The 22,583-nt window shown below is 33.2% G+C and overlaps 1 long non-coding RNA gene across 1 annotated transcript in view; it reads left to right on the top strand.

Annotated features, from left to right (window-relative positions):
- The window catches only part of LOC128093047 (uncharacterized), a 107,368-nt gene that overhangs the window by 40,357 nt on the left and 44,428 nt on the right, over positions 1–22,583 (top strand). Inside the window, exon 3 of the long non-coding RNA XR_008212192.1 lies at positions 2,674–2,747. This is a non-coding gene — a long non-coding RNA (uncharacterized LOC128093047). The remainder of the gene's footprint in view (positions 1–2,673; positions 2,748–22,583) is intronic.

A 22,583-nucleotide genomic window follows, 5' to 3' on the forward strand; every position in this document is an offset into this window, starting at 1 on the left:
AACTCAGCAATTGGTCAACCATCTTCTGGTCATCGTCATCACGATCCCCTCTCTCTCATTTGGTTCCAATCTGCATTTTTCAAAGAAGAACCCTGCGACTTGGTTTTATCATTTTTAATTGAATTAATTATTAATCAAGACTTTCCTGTGCGTGCGTGCACATCTTGATGAACTGGATGACCAGTCAGTGATCAGTCAGCGGAGAAAGGCCTTCACGACTGTCAACGAAGAGAAATTACCATAAGTTTTTTCAAAGGGGAGTCTTTCACGCACTTTTTTTCCAGCGTCGGTGCACTTATGTTTTGCCGAGCGGTCAATTAGTGCCCATTAAGCGGTCGTTTCTTTTCAGTTTTGCTGCTGCAGCATTGAGCTCTCGGAATTGAGCATAATTCAAATTAAGCTATGGGCCGATGACGACTGAGGAAGGTTGGAGGAGGTTTTCCACGGCGATGGTTTGTACTCCTTGCCGTAACACCATCGTGCGTTTCATATTTGTTTGTTTTTTCGAGAGTTATGCGAACGCAAAGTTACAGTTTGGAAGGAAATGGACGGTGATGTAACGAGTGAGATCTGCAAGCTGTAACGAGCTTGGATCGCAAAAGTTGGCGTCACTTTATGAAATGAACTCTAAGAAGTTGGCGTCACTTTCCGGAATGAACTCTAACAATTTGGCGTTACTTTCTAAATTGAATTCTAACAATTTGACGTCACTTTCTGAAATGAACTCTACCAAGTTGGCGTCATTTTCTGAAATGGACTCTAACAAGTTGGCGTCACTTTCTGAAATGAACTCCAACATGATGGCGCCACTTTCTGAAATGAACTCTACCAAGTTGGCGTCATTTTCTGAAATGAACTCTAAAGAGATGGCGTCACTTTCTAAAATGAACTCCAACAAGTTGGCGTCACTTTCGGAAATGAACTCCAACAAGTTGGCGTCACTTTCTGAAATGAACTCTAACAAGATGGCGTCACTTTCTGAAATGAACTCTAACAAGTTGGCGTCACTTTCTGAAATGAACTCTAACAAGTTGGCGTCACTTTCTGAAATGAACTCTAACAAGATGGCGTCACTTTCTGAAATGAACTCTAACAAGATGGCGTCACTTTCTGAAATGAACTCTAACAAGATGGCGTCACTTTCTGAAATGAACTCTAACAAGTTGGCGTCACTTTCTGAAATGAACTCCAACAAGTTGGCGTCACTTTCTGAAATGAACTCTACCAAGTTGGCGTCACTTTCTGAAACGAACTCTAACAAATTGGCGTCACTTTCTGAAATGAACTCTAACAATTTTGCGTCATTTTCTGAAATGAACTCTAAAGAGATGGCGTCACTTTCTAAAATGAACTCCAACAAGTTGGCGTCACTTTCGGAAATGAACTCTAACAAGTTGGCGTCACTTTCTGAAATGAACTCTACCAAGTTGGCGTCACTTTCTGAAACGAACTCTAACAAATAGGCGTCACTTTCTGAAATGAACTCTAACAATTTTGCGTCATTTTCTGAAATGAACTCTAAAGAGATGGCGTCACTTTCTAAAATGAACTCCAACAAGTTGGCGTCACTTTCTGAAATGAACTCCAACAAGTTGGCGTCACTTTCTGAAATGAACTCTAACAAGTTGGCGTCACTTTCTGAAATGAACTCTAACAAGATGGCGTCACTTTCTGAAATGAACTCTAACAAGTTGGCGTCACTTTCTGAAATGAACTCTAACAAGTTGGCGTCACTTTCTGAAATGAACTCCAACATGATGGCGCCACTTTCTGAAATGAACTCTACCAAGTTGACGTCAGTTTCTGAAATGAACTTCAAAAAGGTGGCGTCACATTCTGAAATGAACTCTAACAAGTTGGCGTCATTTTTTGAAATGAACTTTAAAAAGATGGCGTCACTTTCTGAAATAAATTCTATCAAGTTGACGTCACTTCCTGAAATAAACTGTAACAAGTTGGCGTCACTTTCTGAAATGAACTCCAACAAGTTGGCGTCACTTCCTGAAATGAACTCCAACATGATGGCGCCACTTTCTGAAATGAACTCTACCAAGTTGGCGTCAGTTTCTGAAATGAACTTCAAAAAGGTGGCGTCACATTCTGAAATGAACTCTAACAAGTTAGCGTCATTTTTTGAAATGAACTTTAAAAAGATGGCGTCACTTTCTGAAATAAACTGTAACAAGTTGGCGTCATTTTCTGAAATAAACTCCAACAAGTTGGCGTCACTTTCGGAAATGAACTCCAAAAAGTTGGCGTCACTTTCTGAAATGAACTCTAACAAGATGGCGTCACTTTCTGAAATGAAATTTAAAAAGTTGGCGTCACTTTCTGAAATGAACTCTAACAATTTTGCGTCATTTTCTGAAATGAACTCTAACAAGATGGCGTCACTTTCTGAAATGAACTCCAACAAGTTGGCGTCACTTTCTGAAATGAACTCCAACAAGATGGCGTCACTTTCTGAAATGAACTCCAACAATTTGGCGTCACTTTCTGAAATGAACTCTAAAAAGTTGGCGTCACTTTCTGGAATGAACTCTAAAAAGTTGGCGTCACTTTCTGAAATGAACTCTTAAAAGTTGGCGTCACCTTCTGAAATGAACTCTAACAAGTTGGCGTCACTTTTTGAAATAAACTCTAACTTACAGCTTTCTTTCCTTCTCTTTACAGTGAGTCTACATTTCCACGTGCCACCCCACCAAGGATGAACGCAAATTAACCCAAAACTAGATCAACCCGCTTAAGTAAGTGAACCACATTACCCAACTTTGCCACCGGCGGCGGTAGCCGTCTTCGTCGGTCATTTCCTTGCATTTATTTGCACGATTTCGTCTCGGGCTTCTTGGGGCCAAGAGGTAATCACTCAATGCCCCCCTCAAGAGAGCCGACCTGGTATTCACAGTCATGTCCCGCGCGCGCGATGCACTCTAGACTCCTTTCAGCAACACTGAGAAAGAAGATGAAGAAGAGCGAACAAGAAGTGCATCTGGTGTCTCACCTGTCTCTCCGTCTAATGACCCCGGCGAACCACCTCGCCACGTCGCCGCGTCACCGAGACATGCACGAGATGAGATTTCCATCGCCGGTAGGGAAAATGTGTCTCAGAATTTTCAGCGTCGCGTAGCGACGACGAGCGCGAAGATAGTGGTTTGGTGTGTCCGAGTAGGGTATGGGGATCCATTTTCGACTTGAGTTGCTTTTTCTGACATCAATTGCACCAAAAATTGGCTTGAATCACTTGTTGCCACTAGATGGCAGTGCTAATCAAGCTCAAACTTGCGTGCAAGATCAATCGGAACTTGCAAGCAATCATTTTTATGTTGTATGCAAGTTTGAAATTTTTTAATTTAAAACAAAAACAGTCTTGTTTCCCCCTTAAAAACAGAAGGAAGAAATTGTGAAGCGTGAAAAGCCCAGAAAATAACCTCTGCAGAGAGTGTTCAAGAGTGCGGCGTTGATGTGGGGGGAGGAAAGACCACCGTTTTCTTAATTGCTCTGTAAATTAGTAAATGAACCGTTGCGCGGCACGGGGCTGTGGTTGAGCCGCGGTTTCTTTCTGGCAACACTGTTGGTGGTGGGCCAAGTTGGGATTCTTGAGCTGGAAATTTGAAGCATTTTTTTTTTTGTTTATTTTGGAATTTTATACAATATTTTCCAGTTCAGGTTTTTTTTTTCATTTTCATTCTTAGTATTTCAGTATTTTTGTGTCTTCTTATGATGTTTTGTTTGGTTAAAATACAGAATTTGATTGTAGTTTAACAGTCTTGAGTGCTTTTAATATTTTTTCTTTTTATGGTTTTTTTTTCTAGATATTTTTTTGTGTCTTGTGACTATTTCCTTATGAAATGTGAGTTCCTTTTTTATAATTTTTTCAATTTTATTTGGTTTCCTGGGTAAATTTTTAACATTTTATTTTCACTTAATTTATATTTTCGAATATTTTATGTCTTTAGTTTCACTTGACTCTTGTTTTTTCTTTTTTTTTATGTATGCTTTTTTTAACTTTCTATAAAATTTTGGATTTCTAAAATGTATTTTCAGTCTATTTTAGTGCACTGCGCTTATGTTTTCGGTTTCGTTCTTAGTTTTCAGTATGTTTAAGCTTTATTTTTTGCTGATGATTTTTTTTATGTTTATTTGTTATAAGTTTTATGTTAAACATATCTTTTGTTCATATTTCATATTTTGAGACGACTTTTTTCTCATTGCAATCTTGTTAATATTTTGTTCGTTATATTTGTTTTAATTAAAAAAAATGGGTAATATTTCGTTTGCAGTTTTTACCTTTAGAGAATATTATTTGAATCATTTGATTTTTTTATTTCAATTTATTTTTCATTTTAGTTTGAAGAATCTTTTTTTTTTGCTTTAATGGACTAAATCCTATTTCGTACTATTTTTTGAGGTTTGACTATCTTTTATTTTTTATGTTATTTTTTAACATTTATCCTTTTGTTTCGAAAATTAGTTTTCTTTAGTTTTATTTTGTTTGTTATTTTATTTGTTTTCTTATATGTTTTTTTTTGTATTTTTGTATTTTTCATGTTTTTGTTATCAATTCAATGATTTTTTGATTTTATTTTATTTTATTCAATAATTTTTTTTAAACATTTTTTGTATTATTTGAGCTATAAAACATTACCATTTTTTGGTTTATGGATGGTTTTTAAGTTTGGATCCGATTGCAGTATTTTTTTTAAATATTTAGTTTTTGTCTTTACTAGGAATTTAGTAGTTCTTTAAATATTTTTTCTATGATTTTTAATTATTGTATTTTGAGCTATAATTTTTTATGAATTTTGTTTCCACTTGAATCTGGATTTTTTTGTTTTGTTTAAATTGATTTTTTGATTGTAATATTTTGCAGCTTCTTTACTTTGAGATCTTTTTTGGGTTTAAATTTAAAATTTGTTACAACTGTTCTTGGTGGTCCTGTTTATTTAATTTTAAGTATTTTTTTTATGTTTCGAACTCGAACTTTCGCATTGTTTTGTATTTATCTACATCTCGCTAAAAACCTTTTCAAATTGATGTGGATTTTCTTTGCAAAAGTCGATTTTTTTGTTAATGATTTGTTTGAAAAAAAAGTTTTTTTTATTATTTTAGTTTTCATGTTAGTGGAAGTCTATTAAATATTCCTTATTTTTTTTTCAATTTTGAATTAGTATTACAGTTTTTTTTGCGGTGAGAAAGACGGAAAAAGAATCACAAACAAAAAAACACCGATGAAAGACAAAAAAAATGCAAGGCAGAGAAATTATATATAATTGAATGGCATGGTAAAGACAGAATATGAAATAAAATAAAGATAAAAGAAATCCAGAAGAAATACATAAGAAATACAGAAAAATCACAGAAAAAAGACAAAAGAAAGACAGAGAAGAAACAGGAAAAGGCAGAAAAAGAACAGAAGAATTACAAAGGAGGACAGAAGGAAAACAGCAGAAAAGCCACAGAAGAATTACAGCAGAATAGACAGAAAAATACAGAACTAAGACAATAGTACGACAGAAGAAAGACAAAAGCAAAACAGCAGAAAAGACAGAAGAGAGTCAACAATACAAAGGAAAGACAAAAGAAAACAAAAGAAAAATAAAAGAAAAACAAAAGAAAAACAAAAGAAAGACAAAAGAAAGACAAAAGAAAGACAAAAAAAGACAAAAGAAAGACAAAAGAAAGACAAAAGAAAGGCAAAAGAAAGAAAAAAGAATGATAGAAGCAAGATAGAATAAAAATAGAAGAAAATAAGAAGATAGATAGAAGAAAGATAGAAGAAAGATAGAAGAAAGATAAGAGAAAGAAAGAAGAAAGATAGAAGAAAGATAGAAGAAAGATAGAAGAAAGATAGAAGAAAGATAGAAGAAAGATAGAAGAAAGATAGAAGAAAGATAGAAGAAAGATAGAAGAAAGATAGAAGAAAGATAGAAGAAAGATAGAAGAAAGATAGAAGAAAGATAGAAGAAAGATAGAAGAAAGATAGAAGAAAGATAGAAGAAAGATAGAAGAAAGATAGAAGAAAGATAGAAGAAAGATAGAAGAAAGATAGAAGAAAGATAGAAGAAAGATAGAAGAAAGATAGAAGAAAGATAGAAGAAAGATAGAAGAAAGATAGAAGAAAGATAGAAGAAAGATAGAAGAAAGATAGAAGAAAGATAGAAGAAAGATAGAAGAAAGATAGAAGAAAGATAGAATAAAGATAGAAGAAAGATAGAAGAAAGATAAAAGAAAGATAGAAGAAAGATAGAAGAAAGATAGAAGAAAGATAGAAGAAAGATAGAAGAAAGACAGCAGAAATACAGAAGAATAACAAAAGAAAGACAGAAAAAAGACAGACAAAAATTACATATGAAATACAGAAGAAAGACAGTAGAAATACAACAGAAAGACAGAGGAAAAACAGAAAAAAGACAGACAAAAATTACTGAAGAAAGACAAAAAAAAGATATAAGAAAAGCAAGATAAATACATAAAAAATATAGCAAAAGGAAAGAAGAACAGAAAAAGAGAGAAAAAAGCAGAAAAAGGCGATAAAAAAGGAGAAAAGACAGAGATACAATTAAAATAAGTATTATAAAACAATTCTTGATGAAGGTCCTATCTACATAGGAAACCAATGACAAATAGGTTGTTTTAAAAATTGACTCCAGAATTATTATTGCTGAAAAAAAGGAAAAGAAAAATCAGATGAAAACTGAAGAAAGAAGGAAAAAAATTCGAATTAGGAAATTAATGGAAAATAGAAGGGCAGCAGAGAGATAGCAGAAAGACAGAAAACAAGATAAGGAGATAAGTCATAATTGGAACAGAAAATACCTGAAAAAACAGAAACTTGACAGAATAACGAAAATGTTGTGCTATGTTTTTTTTCAAATTTTATTTTATTTGTTCCGTGTTTTAAATTCATGATCAAGTGAACCAGCCTCCAGCTGAAAAAATCTATAATAAAGAATAACAAAAAAAATCATGATCAAATATTCATGAATTTTATGACGTTTTTCAGTTCACCTCTCATTTTTTCCTTCACCACTCTATTCCAATCAAGGTTACACCTCACTAAAATGCACAAACGGCAGCCAAATCCCTCTTACTCATTTCAATTTTTCTTCTCCTCTTGCTTCTTCTTGCAGCAACTATAATTCCATTTCCATCTCTTGAAAAATTTCGTGTGTGTGTGTGCTCGAAGTTTGTTGCAAACCACCGAACAATGGGCCGCATTCATCTTTGCGATGTAGTTACTGTTTTGTTGCTGTAGTTATTGTTGTTTGAGGGGCTTTGTTCCGTTTGGCTTTGTTTTGTTTTGTTTGGGCCGCAAGTTGTAGTTTTGTTTTGTTTTCGGCAGAGCAAAGGGGGCACTTGCTCGGAAACGACCTTTCTTGTTGAATTTTGTTGCGGCGGGGGAAACAATTTGGGAAAGATTAATATAACGTTTTGTTTCATTATTTGCACTAAAAAGTGAAAAACAAATTTTGACCACCAGATGTCTCTGTTTGAAAAGATGCAACTTGCATGCAAGTTTTTATACTTGTATGCTTTTTGAGGCAAATTGCGTACAAGTTGATTTATCTTGTTGAACCTTTTCGAATTGTTACTCTCTCAAAAAGAGGCAAAATGCAACAATGTGTCATTATTTGGGAGGCAACATTTAATTGCTTCTTTTTTTCGCAGAACTTCACTCACACAGAGTGACAAATTGCCAAGAAAGGCTTGGGAAGCGTTTATGGCTGGCGCGATGCCAGTTGTTTAGAGTTGAGATTTTTTATTTGGAGGGGGACCACCTTGAGGGTGAATCATCAAGATCGTGGTTGGTTTTGGTTTGGGCACACGTTCATAGTTGTAAACAGGTTGAAATGTGATCTTGAGACAAAATGTTTGGAGTTATTTTTTTCATAATAAAATAAAATTCTTCAAACTTGAAACTAAATTTCGCCAATCTAAACAACTTTCAAACCTCAATTTGCAATCCAAAACGAAATCTTTTCCCATCTCTTCACTCAATTTGCACTTTAACACTTGGCATCTCTCACGAAAAGAGGGGTTTCCACTTTTTCTTCTTCTTCTTATCGCCATCCCATCTTCATCGTTTTCCAACATCTCTCCGTCTCTTTCCAACTTTATTCATTTGCTAATCGCTCTTTTTTCTTGTTCTCTGTTTCCCCCTCTGTTGCACGATTTCTGGCTTTCATTCATAACTCATGCTTAATTTATTTATTTTAGCACTCTGGCCTGACCTCGGCGGTTTTCCACTCCTACACTCTTTTACTTTTTTTTTGCAAAATTGCAAAGTGGCGCGGAATTTCTAGTGCACTTGGCAGATGCTGCACTAAAAAAAAGTTGTTTTTTTTGATGAAAAAATTATCTTCTTTAGTAATTTTTTTAAATTTAATCAAAATTAAAAAAAAAACTTCCCAACATTTATGACACATGGCGATGACTGATGGAGGAGGCAATTTCTCAAAATCTGTCGGAATGAATTAATCTGTCTGTCGCTGCCCGCAAAACAAAAACAAGCTGACTCAATGTGTGAATCGTTTCTCTATGGGCGTTTAATTGTGTTTTCATTTATTCATTCACAGCGTTTTGACTTTCGCTTTTCGTCGCTGACAAATTGATGTGACGGTTTTTTTTACTTTATTGGGAGATGGTTATTTCGCATTTGTCGGGAAATGTTGGCACGTTGATTATTACGTTGGTTTTTTAATTTTTTTTAAGGAGAATAGTTTTTAACATTATAAATCGAGCTGGTTAACCAAAAAAATTGAGAAAGGAACCAAAAAAATTAAATAAAACAAAAAAATTTTTTTTTTTTATGAAACAGAAATTTGAGAAGAAAATGGGTAACAGAAAAAACAGATCAAATCTAAATAAAATTCAAATTATACCAAAAAGAAATCAAATAAAAAAAAACAGAAAAATAATTTAAAATAGGCAAAAGCAGAATAAAAAAAAATTAAACAAAACCAAGAAAGACATAAAAAAAAACAATACAGCTCGAAGAATTACTACAAAACATTCAAAAAAGACTGAAGCAAAACCGAAATGAAATACGTATGATAGAAATAAAAAAATTAAATCGGACTAAAAATATATAAAATAAAAGAAAGACATTAGACAAAAAAGCTGTCAAAACAAAAAGAAAAATTAGACAAAAAGAAAAAAAAGAAAGAGATTAGCAGCAACTTAAACAGCGAAAACAGACAGAATTGAGAAGTATCTTAACAAGACAAGAAAAATACAGAAGAAAAACCACAGAAGTACAAAAGATAGACTGTTAAACGTCTAAAGAAAGGAAATAAAAAACATAGTTTAAAAACAGCAGAAAAAATAATATTACCAAAATAAATGCAAACAATACAGAATTAAGAAAGAAGATGAGCAGAAAAGACAGAGTAATTTCAGGAGGAATACAGTAGAAAACAGAAGAAAGTAAATTAAAGACATTGAAAAAAAGTGTAAAGAAATGCAGAACAAGTCTCAAACAGCTAGAACGAAGACAAAAAGAAAACAACAGATAGTCGAAAAAGTCCGAATAAAAAAAAAACGAAGTTCGAAAGAAGAAGAACATCAGACATATAGTGGAAATTCAGAAGAATTGCAAAAGAAACACTGTAAAAGGACAGAAGGATTTGAATTAAAGACGAAAACAGAGTTAAAAGAATGAAAGAAGTGAAGGAAGACAGACGATAGGGCTGAGCTGTACGATTTTGAACTAGTTAGTCGCTGTTGGCGGGTTTAGGGTGCCAATGTTCTTGGTGAGGGCGCCTATATTTGTACAAGGGGCGCCAAGTGATGAGCGGGGGGGGGGGGGGTGGAATATGCTGTTCGATTTTTGATTACACAAAAAATAACAACTACGTTAGCAAATGAAAAAGTGAGTTTCAGAAAGACACATAAATTTTATCCATTTGCCCTATCCATTACATCCCTGCACTAATCATAAAATGTTGTTTGATTATCGGCAAACTGCAACAGTTATACAGCAACAGTACGAGTATGAATCCCCTATTCGGAAAGGTAATCAATTTTCATACAAACATATTTCATTTAAAATCGACATTATTCTATCTGAAAATTACATTGAAAATTGTATCAAGTTAACATTACTGTACCGTCAGTTTGTGTGACTATGGGTCAAAAAACGATTCACTTCTCATTACTTCTTACGAACAAATCTAATCTAATCTATCTAATCTAATCTATCTAATCTAATCAAATTACTTCTAACGAACAAAAACAATTTAAATGATAGCGAAAAAGCGAAGGATTGATCTTAGATAGTTTACCAACATTTTCCAAAAATATGATGGAATTTGATGAATCGTTTAAAAATTGAAACTAAAATAATGCTCTAATACGAAGCAATGATCAAAACAAGTAACTCAGCAGTGTTTCTCTTTCAAAGGAATCGACCCATTTCAAAGAACATATTAAAAGGTTGATTTTTTGAAAAATCATTTTTGGTGAAAACCGTACCCCACATATATAAAGCTGCCAAAATCGCGGGTTTTGTTCTTGGAATGTGACATTTTCAGCAAACGTTTTTTAGATGTATCCTACTCTACCCTTTAAACATAATGAAGTTTCATGGAAAAGACTGAGGAATTGCAAATTCCATAGAAAAAATCATTTTGACCCGATTGCACCCCTAAAAATGGTAATTTTATTAATGATTTGGCAAAAAATAGCCACTCCAGCCGCAATAAAATAATCATCGCAGCGAACAAAAAATGTATATTTCAAACACAGATCAGACCCTGATATACCATAACACCGGTCATTGTATGCTAGCGATGCATAAAACGAACAGTGTGAACAGAGCGAACAGCAACGTAGCAGCATCTAGAAAAAGGAAAGAATCATCAAAACGGAACACGTTGAAGAGCACTGCTAGTTGATTCAAAACAAACGCGGCAGCGTTTCGCGGCGCAACTTGGCAACTTAGCAAATTTGCAAAATGCAAAGTTTCTCTTGGGCCCTGCTGAGGGCGCCAAATGGTTTAAGGAGGGCGACATTTTTGTTAAAGAACTTGTTAGTCGACGACTAACCTCGACTAACCTACAGCTCAGCCCTGATCTCCCTTAGGCTCTTTTTTTTAATTTTCAAAAATGGCATTTTGGGCGCCCTGGGGCTTCCTGAGGGGGCGCTTTATCTTTTTCAAAAAGGCGCAGCACAAATCGGCAACTTGGCAAATTTGCAAAATGCAAAGTTTCTCTTGGGCCCTGCTGAGGGCGCCAAATGGTTTAAGGAGGGCGACATTTTTGTTAAAGAACTTGTTAGTCGACGACTAACCTCGACTAACCTACAGCTCAGCCCTGCAGACGAAGAGCAGCTAATAGAAAAATCGGAAAAAAATGTCACAAAAAAAGAAAAAGACTGAAGGATGATGGTATAAGAACACACGAAAGACAAAGAAAAACAGAAAAAGGTAGACAAAATCAATAGAATGAAAGAAACCAAGTCTGGAAAATGACAGAATGATTGCAGGAGGAATACAGTAGAAAACAGAAGAACGTAAATCGATGACTTTGTAAAACAGTGTCTAAGAACAGAAAGAAAACAACCGAAAGTCGAAAAAGTCCGAATAAAACACAAAAAAAAAATCAAACGAAGTAAGAAAGAAAAAGAACAATAGCAACAAAGTAGAAATTCAGAAGAAATTTCAAAAGAAAAACTGTTAAAGGGCAGAAGGATTTGAATAAAAGACGAAAAACAGTTATAAATTTCAAGAAGGAAGTCAGCAGAAAAACAGAACAGAAAAACAAAAATAAAGTGTGGAAAAAGCCACAATAAAATAAAAAAAATATGTAAAAAAATGAAAAATATAAAGAGATAGAAATAACCAAGAAATAAAATAAAAAAATTGAACAAGACTGAAGGATGATGGCATAAGAACACACGAAAGACAAAGAAAAACAGAAAAAGGTAGACAAAATCAAAAGAGTTAAAGAAAGCAAGTCTGAAACAAATGAATTTGAAATGAGGTAATGAGGAATTTAAAACAGTACAGAGGTTTTTAGAAACAGTACAGAGAATAAGAAAAGAAAGGCAAAAATAAAAGAAATGAAAGAAATCGGACGGCAAAAAGATAATAAAAAGATTGCAATAATATAGACAAAAAGAATATAAACAGAAGACACAAGGAAAAAAAATAGGAAAAGGGTAGCTGAAATGTCAGAAAATCGCAAGAAAGACTAAAGAAAGGTAGAAAAAGGCATACAAAAAAAACATATATACATACATAAAGAACGAAAGGCAAAAAGAACATAAAAAGGTAGAAAAAAGTAGAAAATAACGAAAGATTAAAAATAGTATGTCTGAAAAAACCGAAATTGATTTTAAAAAGTCATAAAACATAATAAACAACAAGGCAGTAAAAAATAGTATCGTCAAAAGACAAAAAAGAAGAGAGACAGAAAAACAGAATAAAATTAAAAGAAATAATTAGAAAATTACAATAATGAAAAAATAAACGGCACATACAGAAAAGAAAGAAAACTTATAGAAAAAAAAACATAAAATTTCAGAAAAAAATAGAAAGAAACAAGAAAGACAGAAGAGAGACAGAAAAAGAAAAGAAAGAAAAAGATTGAAAAAAAAACAAAAAACGGAAGAAAGCAAAAAGAAATCAATAGCCGACAGACAGAAGAAAATCAAATGAAAAATTCAATGAGAACAAATCGAAAAATATGGTTAAATTCAGATAAAGACAGACAAAAATACATAAGATATCCCTTAAAAAAGTACTAAGATAATAGATGAAAATTAGTAAGACATAAAAATGCAAATTAAATATAGTAGATTAATAGTTTAAAGAAAGAAGAAAAGCAGAAAAAAGACTGAAGATTGACAAAAACAAGACTTGACAAAGATAGATGAAAGACATATAAAAGACAATAGAATGAGAGAAAAAAAAATCAAGAAATACAGTAAAAGACAGAAGAATGATGGAAAAGAGTGAATGAAAAGAAGAACTAACAGAACAAGTAAAAACGGAAAGACAGTAATCAGACAGCAGGAAGATAAACATATACGATCTCACGAAAAGTCTTAAAATAAAGAAGAATAGAAAAAGTATGTCATATAAGGACAAAATAAAGTAAGTCATAATGATGACATAAGAATCAGATAGTTAGATAGAAATAAAACCAAAGATAAAAGCGTTAATCAAATTAATCACTGAAAAAAGTAGATAGAAACAAGACAAAAGAAAGATAAAAAGAAAAAGAAGGATAAAAAGATAGAAAAAGAGAAGAAAAACAGAATAGCATAAAGATAGAAGAAAGACAGAAATAAGTGGAGGAAAAATTGCAATTAAAGGAGATAATATCTAACAGGTTGAAGAAAAAAAAACAAATTAAAAACAAAAAAACCAAAGAGATAATAACAAAATTTAATCGAACAGAAGATATAAATAACAATTAAATTAACAGAAGAAATAACAAAAAAGCAGTTCAACATTTCAAAAACTAAAAGCATCTGAAGAATATAACTTGCAAATTTAGATAGAAACGAGACAAAAGATAGATAAAATAATATGAAGGATAATAAGATCAAAAAATAACAAAATAGCATAAAGATAGAAGAAAGACAAGAGTAAGTGCTAATTTGTGCAGAAAAAAACGAAAGAAATTCAGAAAAAGTGCGGGAATTAAAAAAGGTTTATACTGTTAGAACTAAAAAAAATACAAAAATAAAAAATAATACAGCAGAGATGAATAGAAAAATAAAAAAGAAGATATATTTTATTTATTTATTTATTTGCATTTAAGGACCACATAACTCAAGAGTCAATCTGGTCCGACAAAAAGATAATCCAGAGTTTTTTTTTTTTTGAAAAGGACCAACAAACTTTTGTCTTTCATATGTTTATAGGACCTAATCCAAAAAAAATCTAGATATAAATACAATTGAAATTAAAAGATAATATAAAAAAAACCGTTAAAAAAAATCAAAATCTAAATGAATCGAAATAAAATAAGGAATTGCTCAACCAGATCTGTTGTAAAGCTTATCAATATTTAATTTATTTATTATGAAGTAGGACTACCTTATTCGCCAACCACGCTAACACAATTTTTCATAATTAATAAGCTCAAGTTCCGATAATTTACGATTTCCCAAAACCTTCTTCAAACTAATTCTATTGACCTTTACTCGAAAACAGATTTCCTCCAGCCAACCAAAACCCAGACCTCGTCAATTTCAAAAAAAAAAAAAACATGCTAGAACAAGCAATTTCCACCACTTGAGGTTTTTTTTATTATCGTTTATTTCCAAGTTATGATCGATTGAACACACACATTTTGCGGCGGATGTTTTGCTGTTTTCAGACATTTTAAGCAGCACGCACGCACGACTATCGGCGCCTAGTAGTAGTGCACTTGAAAAATCGGACTTTTAAACCGTCAACGGGGTAACGTGGCCAATTGTTGGTGACATTTTTGAAAATTATTCCGGTTTTCGGGAAATTTTAAAATGCTGTTGATTTCACAAGTTTTCACTTAAAATTTTTATTAAAACAAGATTACGAAAAGAAAAAAAAAACAAAATATGTATCAGAAGAATTGTGACAAATGTCATGCAAAATTAGACATGTGACAAGTAACATGTGACAAACGACGTGCAACAAGATTTGACTCGTGTTGCAAGTCGTTTGTCACAAGTTTCAAGAAACAAAACGAGACAAAAAAATCTTGTTTTCTCAAAGACCAAAATTCAGACTTATACCCTATTTCCAAAAATCGCACATTTAGGGCCCCATAAAAATTGAGCGAGAAGGTTTGTTCATCATCAGGCAGCATTTGTTGCAGTGAGGCAACCGTGGCCAGAAGCCGTGAATGTTTGAGATTAGGAAACTCCATTTTTCCATCTTCCGAAAGTTGTAAAATTCGACCACGTGTGAGCGGAAGCGGCTACACGGTCAAGTGGTGGACCTTGAAATTTTCGTAGGTTTTTGGTTATTCGGATATGGACGAGAGAGTAAATTTCGATTTTCGCAATCATGGCGTCTGTTTTTCTTCATTTTTTTGTTAACTTGATTTTTGGCGCGTTCAAAAACGCGCTTTGTGCGCGGTAGCCGGTTTCTTTGTCGGAGTTTCTCTTGTTTGCCGTCGGTAATCGACTTTAATTGCCGGCGGTTTGATGGGGTTTTGAAAAAGATTGATGATTGTGTGTCTTGGAAGCTCCTCGTGTGTTTCACTTGCAATTTAAAAGTCAAGGTTAACGCAAACACCTTTGTGCGGTTTTTTGATTTGGTTGTTTTTTTTTAATTAGTTAAAAATTAAATGTTTTCATTAAGGTGAAAGTGATTTTTTTTTTGATTTTCAATTTCAACTTAAAAAAAATGTTGCATGTTTTGTCGCATGCCTTGTCACATGTCACCTGTTGCATGTCTATTGTCACATGTTTCGTGTATCATGTAGAAATGACAAAATTTTGTCTCATGTCTTGTGTTGCAAGTCCATGTTACAAGTATTTTGCTACGTGTTTTTTTGTTGCATGTCTCGAAGCTTCAATTTTATGTCAAAACTGGTAAACAAATCAACCATTCCCGAAAAAGCCCGATTGACCGCACCAAAATTGATAAAATTGAATCGTTGGTAACACAAACATGGGCCCGTTAGATTGGACACATCCGGGGGAGACGCGTAATCGTCAACGGTGTCTCGTCGGCGGTGAAATGACTGTCCGCTTGAAATCAAAATTCTCACAGAAAAAAAAACCCCTGAACATCTGTGGGACCACCACCCAGAGAGTAAGCCCTGAAACGTCGTGTTTACGATGAGATCAACCAGCCAGAAAAATGGTCCCTCTCGGCGGTGCAAGTGCAAGTGGATTAGGGTAGAGGGAGCTAGTTTTGGCGTAACTTGTGTGACAAGGTCGGAAACATGCAACAAAACATGATTCCGAAGGCATGCAACATAAAAAATGTCACAGAAGACATGCAACTTGTAAACTTGCAACAACAAAATGTTGCAAGTAACATGCGACAAAAAATTAATCATGTGACATCTAGTGAGTGACATGTGACATGCAACAAGAGACATGCAACAAAAAGCATGCAACAAGTGACATGTGACATTCAAAAAGAGACATGCAAAAAAGGTTAACTGAGACTTGAGACAACAGACATGCAACATTATACATGCAACAATCGTCATGCAACATAAAACATGCAACACAGAGAAAAATCTTAATCAACGAAATTTTGACATCTTGCAAAAGTCCAACAAACCTCCCTCAACCCTCAAACGAGCCGCCGAAGAAAGGAGCAACATTATGCTCGCGTAAAGATCCGGCTGTGCGACTCGAAAAAAAACCCCTAAAACCGTCGGGATGAAAGATAAGTGAGAGAGAAAAAGGAATAAAATATGATGCAGCATATCTCCTGTTTGGGATCGTGAGAAGTAGACGACGGCGCGAGGATGAGGAAAAAGTAGAAGAAGAAATTCAAAACACGTAAGAATTCAAGTGAAGAGATAGAGACAGAGATGGAATTCCTTTGAGTTCCTGGTTCTCGGGTGCGGGGAATGACAGATGGTTTTTGTGTGTATTTCATCTCTTAACCCAGAATCCCAGGTTGAGAGGGACGTTTTTCTTTGAGTGAAAGATGAGTCAAGTGCATGATTCTGCAGATGTTGATGGGCTTTCAGTGCAAGCTCAAAGCAAGCGTTTTGCTAGCAAATGTGAAAGGATTTCTTTTACAAATAGAAAATTCGAGCAGTTTCTCTATGGTCGGCAGAGCTGTCGATTTGCTCAGATGGGATTCAAAAAGTTTTTTTGTAATTCAAAAAAATGTTTAAAATACTGTGTTATAAACAATCGACCACTTCTAGAGCTTAGAAAACTGTTAAACTGCTCGTATTCAGTTGAAAATAATGTGTTTAAAATATTATCAACAATGAAGTATCGGATTCGAGTGGTAGAAGTACCAGTTATCCCATAAAGAATACATAGTACAAAAAATCGAAATCTGCTTGAATGTAAATGCTCCATTGAAAATCGAACAGTTTTGCGACTGCACAAAGAAAATTTTGCTGGTTGTATTTTTTTAGATTTGTTAATTTGAATTAATTCCAATTAAAATTGAGAAATAAGCAATTCCGGGAAATTCCAACATCTACTCAAATATAGTTAAACTATTGATTAAATTATAATTTTTTTATAGTTATGTTATTCAAAACTAATTCAAATCTTAAAATCCTGCAGTTTTCCTAAAACACAAAAACTTCTCGAAACAATCGATCGAACCTTTGGATTTGAAAATGTACAGAATTTAAAATATTTTCTTTAAAACTTGAGAAAATTTAGAAATTGAAACAGTTTCCTAGTAAACAAACTCAAACGTTAGTTTTGCAGATGTTTATGAGCGTTCAATGCAAACTCAAGGGAAGTGCTTTTGAGTAAATTTGAAATGATGCCTGTCACTAATTTAAAGTTCGAACAGTTTTTCTAAGGCTTGCAGAACTGTCAAATTGTTCAAAGGTGATCAAATATATTGTTTTGTAATTCTTAATTTATTCGAAACACTGCAAAATTTAAAATCGAGCTTTGCTCATAAAACTGTTAAACTGCTCGAATTCTGTTAAATATACTGTAATGTCATTCATATTTAGTTCAAGACACTATCTTCAATGGAGTACTGAATTTTAGTTATCCCATAAAGAATAGTTAAATGCAAAATCTGCTCGAATGAAAGTGCTCCATTAAAAATCGAGCAGTTCTGCGAATTGAAAAAAACTGCTTAAAGCACATTTTTCTTATTTTGTTTTTTTTACAAGATTTCCTAAACATAAAATGATTCCTTTTAAAGTTGAGAAATAAGCCTTTCCGGTTAATGGTCAAGAGCTGCTCGAATTTTGTTTAAACTGTTGACAAATTTATGTTTTTAACAGTTTGCATAACACACAACAACTGCTCAATACAATCTAAAGAAACTTATGAATTTGAAAAAAATAAATGTTGAATTTTAGACGATTTCTTTCAAAACGAGAAAAACTGCACTGAAAGACTGCTCGAACTTGTTTGAAACATTGTGATTTTGCTCAAAATCTGGTATCTGTAATATAACATTCGAGCAGTACTCTCAAAATGCTTTCATTGAGTACCAAAATATTTGTGAGCTGATTTTGATTTTCGTTAGATTTGTTAAATATGAAATGATCCGTTTTAAAAATAAGAACTAATTCTGCTCGAATAAAGATACAATTATTGACAAAATTTCAAATTTGTGAAATCTTTTAAAATTAGAGTCAGTTGCCAGAGTTTCAAAGTACTCAATTTGGTTTGAAATTATTGTAAGGTCATTCAAAATTCACTCGGATCCTAACAAACAAAAACTGCTCGAAAAAATTACTTAAAACTCATGCGTTTGAAAATGAGTAGAATTTAAGATGATTTCTTTAAAAAGATAAATTTTAGCTGCACTTTAGACTGCTCGAACATGTTTGAAAAAATTGCAGTTTCGTTCAAAAGTCTGTTTCTGTGATAAAACATTCGATCAGTACTGTCAACAACTTTTCATTGCGTAACGAAATCGAGCTCGATCGTAAGAAATAAATTTAAATAATATTATTCGAGCGGTTTTTGCTTTTTTGCTTCAATGTATTTCTTGCGAGCGAACATTCATTTCTACTACTCGAATCGATTTAGCGTAAATCAACTGATTTAAATTGAATTTGTAAAATGCGAAGTAATTGGTGTCGTACTAATGATAAATTCGTGTAGTTTTCATTGCAACAGAATAAGTTTGAATTTTTATTGATCACATTGTGATATCATTCTAAACATTCTTTAAAAAAAACTGTCTCAAAGAGAAAAAATCGAGCAGATCATCGATTGTAATAAAGGATCAAATTTATGTGAAAACGGCAGAGATAACTCAAAATTTGTGAACTCTGCCATTTTTTTAGAAAAATTCTACTAAAATTGTGTAAGGAGTATAACAACGATTCGAGTACTTTATCAACTTTTTAAACAGATTGAATTTCGGTAAAAACAAATTGGACTGCAAAATTCGAGCAGTTAACGTTGAAAATAGAACTGTCAAATTGCTTGAATAAAATTTAAAAATTATTGTGAACATGTTCAAAGGACTTTTCTTATAATGAAAAATTCGAGCAGATCATGAGGCTGTTAAATGAAATCCGAATTTGGTTTAAAAATTGCTTATAAAATCAAAAACTTTCAATTAGGAAAACAATGCAAAACTAAATTATAAAATTATTCTTTTTAACATTTTGAGCAGCTCAAACGGTGAAACTGCTTGAATTTTGTTGAAAGTACTGTAATGTATTTAAAAAATTCTAACTTCTTTATAAAATAATTTGAAAAATGAGTAGTAGTTCAGCTTACTCTCAAAAATTTCTCGAATTTTGTTTAAAGCTTCAGATAGAATTTAAAAGTTGTTCATTGTTAAATAATCTCTTGTAAAATTTAAGAAATTTAATTGCTTGATTTAATTTCTAGAAGAAGTACTAAACTGCTTTTACATGGTTGATGATACTTTGGTGTCACTCTAATTAATTCATTTTTTTCTTTAAATTTTGTTAATAGTTATTTATCAAACTGAGAAAAGTCCAATTAGAGCTGTCAAAGTGCTCGAAAACTATTTTTAAAACTGTGACCAATTTTCCAAGAACTTTAACAAAAATCCAAATTTTCCCCACACCACCCTAACCGGTCAACGCTTCCCTTAACTGCTCGAAATTGACGCGCTGATAAAATTGTATCCAATCCAAAACCATCCTCATCATCATCACTCGCGTAGCTTCGCTCGGGAACCCGAAGCCGGCGGTGATTTCACACCGTGTTGATGGGATTGGAAATTGGACCTAATGGGATTAGGCTGTGGATGCTGCCGCTGGTCAGACAGACGTCGTCATCGTCGCCGCCGGTGACCAGGTTAGAATTTTAGAACCCCTCTTCGACACGACTTTCGTTGATGCAAGTGGACTTTGTTAAATGGGGTTAGAAACTGGTTTGGAGGAGGATTGAATTATGTTTTGATAAGCGTTTCATCCGATTAGAGGTTTAATTAGTGTCCAGTTCGTTTAGAGTTTGTTGAAAATTGAGAAGAGAAGGTGAAACGCAAAAGTGAAAGATTTTAAACGCTTGTATCTCCGAGCTCTTTCATTCATTTTGGGTGATTCACTCACCAAAGTAAAGGGTAAGACTATACCTTTTACACTGTGACATTTGAAGTTTCGAAAAACTTTCATAAAGTAGTTTAAAGTTTGACTTAAAAACACAAACTTAAAAATTAGGTTTCATCATCTTATTTTAAAACTAATTACTTCATGCGTAAACATACAAAGTAGAATTGCGCAACTTTTTTGCGCCACATTTTCCGCTCGACAGAGAAAGAGCAAGCAAAATTACATATAATTATCCCCCAACAACAACAACGGGCAGACTCTCCCATTTATCGAGTTAGACTTGCGCGAAAAAAAAGCTGGGGTAAAACTAACTCGCCGTAATAAAGTCATGAAAAGAAATGGTCGAAAGAGCAGCAAAGTAAAACTCTAACAAAAAAAATGAAGGTTACTCGTTCAGTAGTGAAGAGGAGAGTATCAAATTAACGCCACCGCCGGTGGCTTAACCTTCGCTGAACAAAGACTTGAGGTGCGTTAAGGTTTTGCGAAAACTTTGCGCTATTCACCGCTGAAGAATGGCTCTGACTGATTTGGGTTGAACGCGTCAATAATCGCTGGAAAGTGACGTGGCTTTGTTTGCGATTTAAAATTGCTTGGGAAATCGATAAATTTTGAAATTAAAAAAAAACTTGTTCGGTCTGGATTTGAGACCGTGCCCTTTGATTGCTAGACCATCTCTTTACCACTGCTCCACTACGGCTAAATGGTAAGGTAGAGGCAGAACGTCAACATGCTATGGTAATGCATAAATTGACAGAAAAACTGTCAACAAGTGTAAAGATTTTACTATAGCATTGAATGTCAGAGTTTTTTCGTTTGGGTGTAGACTTTTTTCTTCAAATATCTGGAACCAAAGTCAATAACATTTCCGTAAAATTTTATCTAAATTAAGACACATGTTTTCCTCCAGTGCAACCGGTAGCCAAAACATTCGTAAACAACTGTTGCGGCTTCATCAAAAATTTCTCTTTTATCGCACTTTTACGACTTCCAGAGGCCCCTCTGGAATGTTGCTATTACTGGGACAGAGTGTGTCGATATCGTCTTGCCAGAACATCCAATAAACACGATTGGCACACGCACACTAGAAGCCCCACAATCAACCTTTTTTTTTCGTCAAACGCATCAGGTGCGGCCAATAAAAGGTGGAAATTATCGGTGTGAAAACATCTACCGGCCTTCTAAACAAAACGGTTTGCTGTTGCCACAGAGAGTCGGTAATTGATTGACTTGCAACTGCTTCGAACAATTTTCAATTTTCATGCACAAGCTCGGTGTGAAATGCATCGCGGCAGTGAACATACGTGTGAACACGTGCGCTTATTGCGTCTCAACAGGCCAATTTAATGGCTCCAAATGCGTAATCGATGCAAGAATTCGTGAGATGTTTGGGAAATTTTCGAGGCGCAGTTTTCTTGTAAACACAAATTGGAGCAATTCGGGAGTTTGATTGGTTGCATCTCGGTGCAAGACGTGCAATGGATGGAAGGCGTGCTCAATTGCACGATCTGTTTACAAATATTCGGCAATCTGAGTTCGTAACGTCAAAACATTTATTTTTAAGGAATCTCAGAATCATCCTCGAAATGGCAATGTGTCGAACTATAAATAAAACACTTAAAAACTAAAATTTACATTTACATTACATTTACATTACATTTACATTACATTTACATTACATTTACATTACATTTACATTACATTTACATTACATTTACATTACATTTACATTACATTTACATTACATTTACATTACATTTACATTACATTTACATTACATTTACATTACATTTACATTACATTTACATTACATTTACATTACATTTACATTACATTTACATTACATTTACATTACATTTACATTACATTTACATTACATTTACATTACATTTACATTACATTTACATTACATTTACATTACATTTACATTACATTTACATTACATTTACATTACATTTACATTACATTTACATTACATTTACATTACATTTACATTACATTTACATTACATTTACATTACATTTACATTACATTTACATTACATTTACATTACATTTACATTACATTTACATTACATTTACATTACATTTACATTACATTTACATTACATTTACATTACATTTACATTACATTTACATTACATTTACATTACATTTACATTACATTTACATTACATTTACATTACATTTACATTACATTTACATTACATTTACATTTCATTTACATTACATTTACATTTTTATTTGGCATAAATTTCTGTACTTTTAGAGGCCATCCATAAACCACGTAGACACAACTTTTATTTTTTTTTTGAAGATGGTCGATACTTTGAATTTTTTTTATCTTATCTACTCTTGAATATTTGATGATGTAAAATAAAATTATTTTTTTATGTGATTTTGCCTCCACTTATGAGGACAAAATCAATTA

The sequence above is a fragment of the Culex pipiens genome, chromosome 1 (assembly GCF_016801865.2).
Source record: "Culex pipiens pallens isolate TS chromosome 1, TS_CPP_V2, whole genome shotgun sequence".
Lineage (NCBI taxonomy): Eukaryota > Metazoa > Arthropoda > Insecta > Diptera > Culicidae > Culex > Culex pipiens.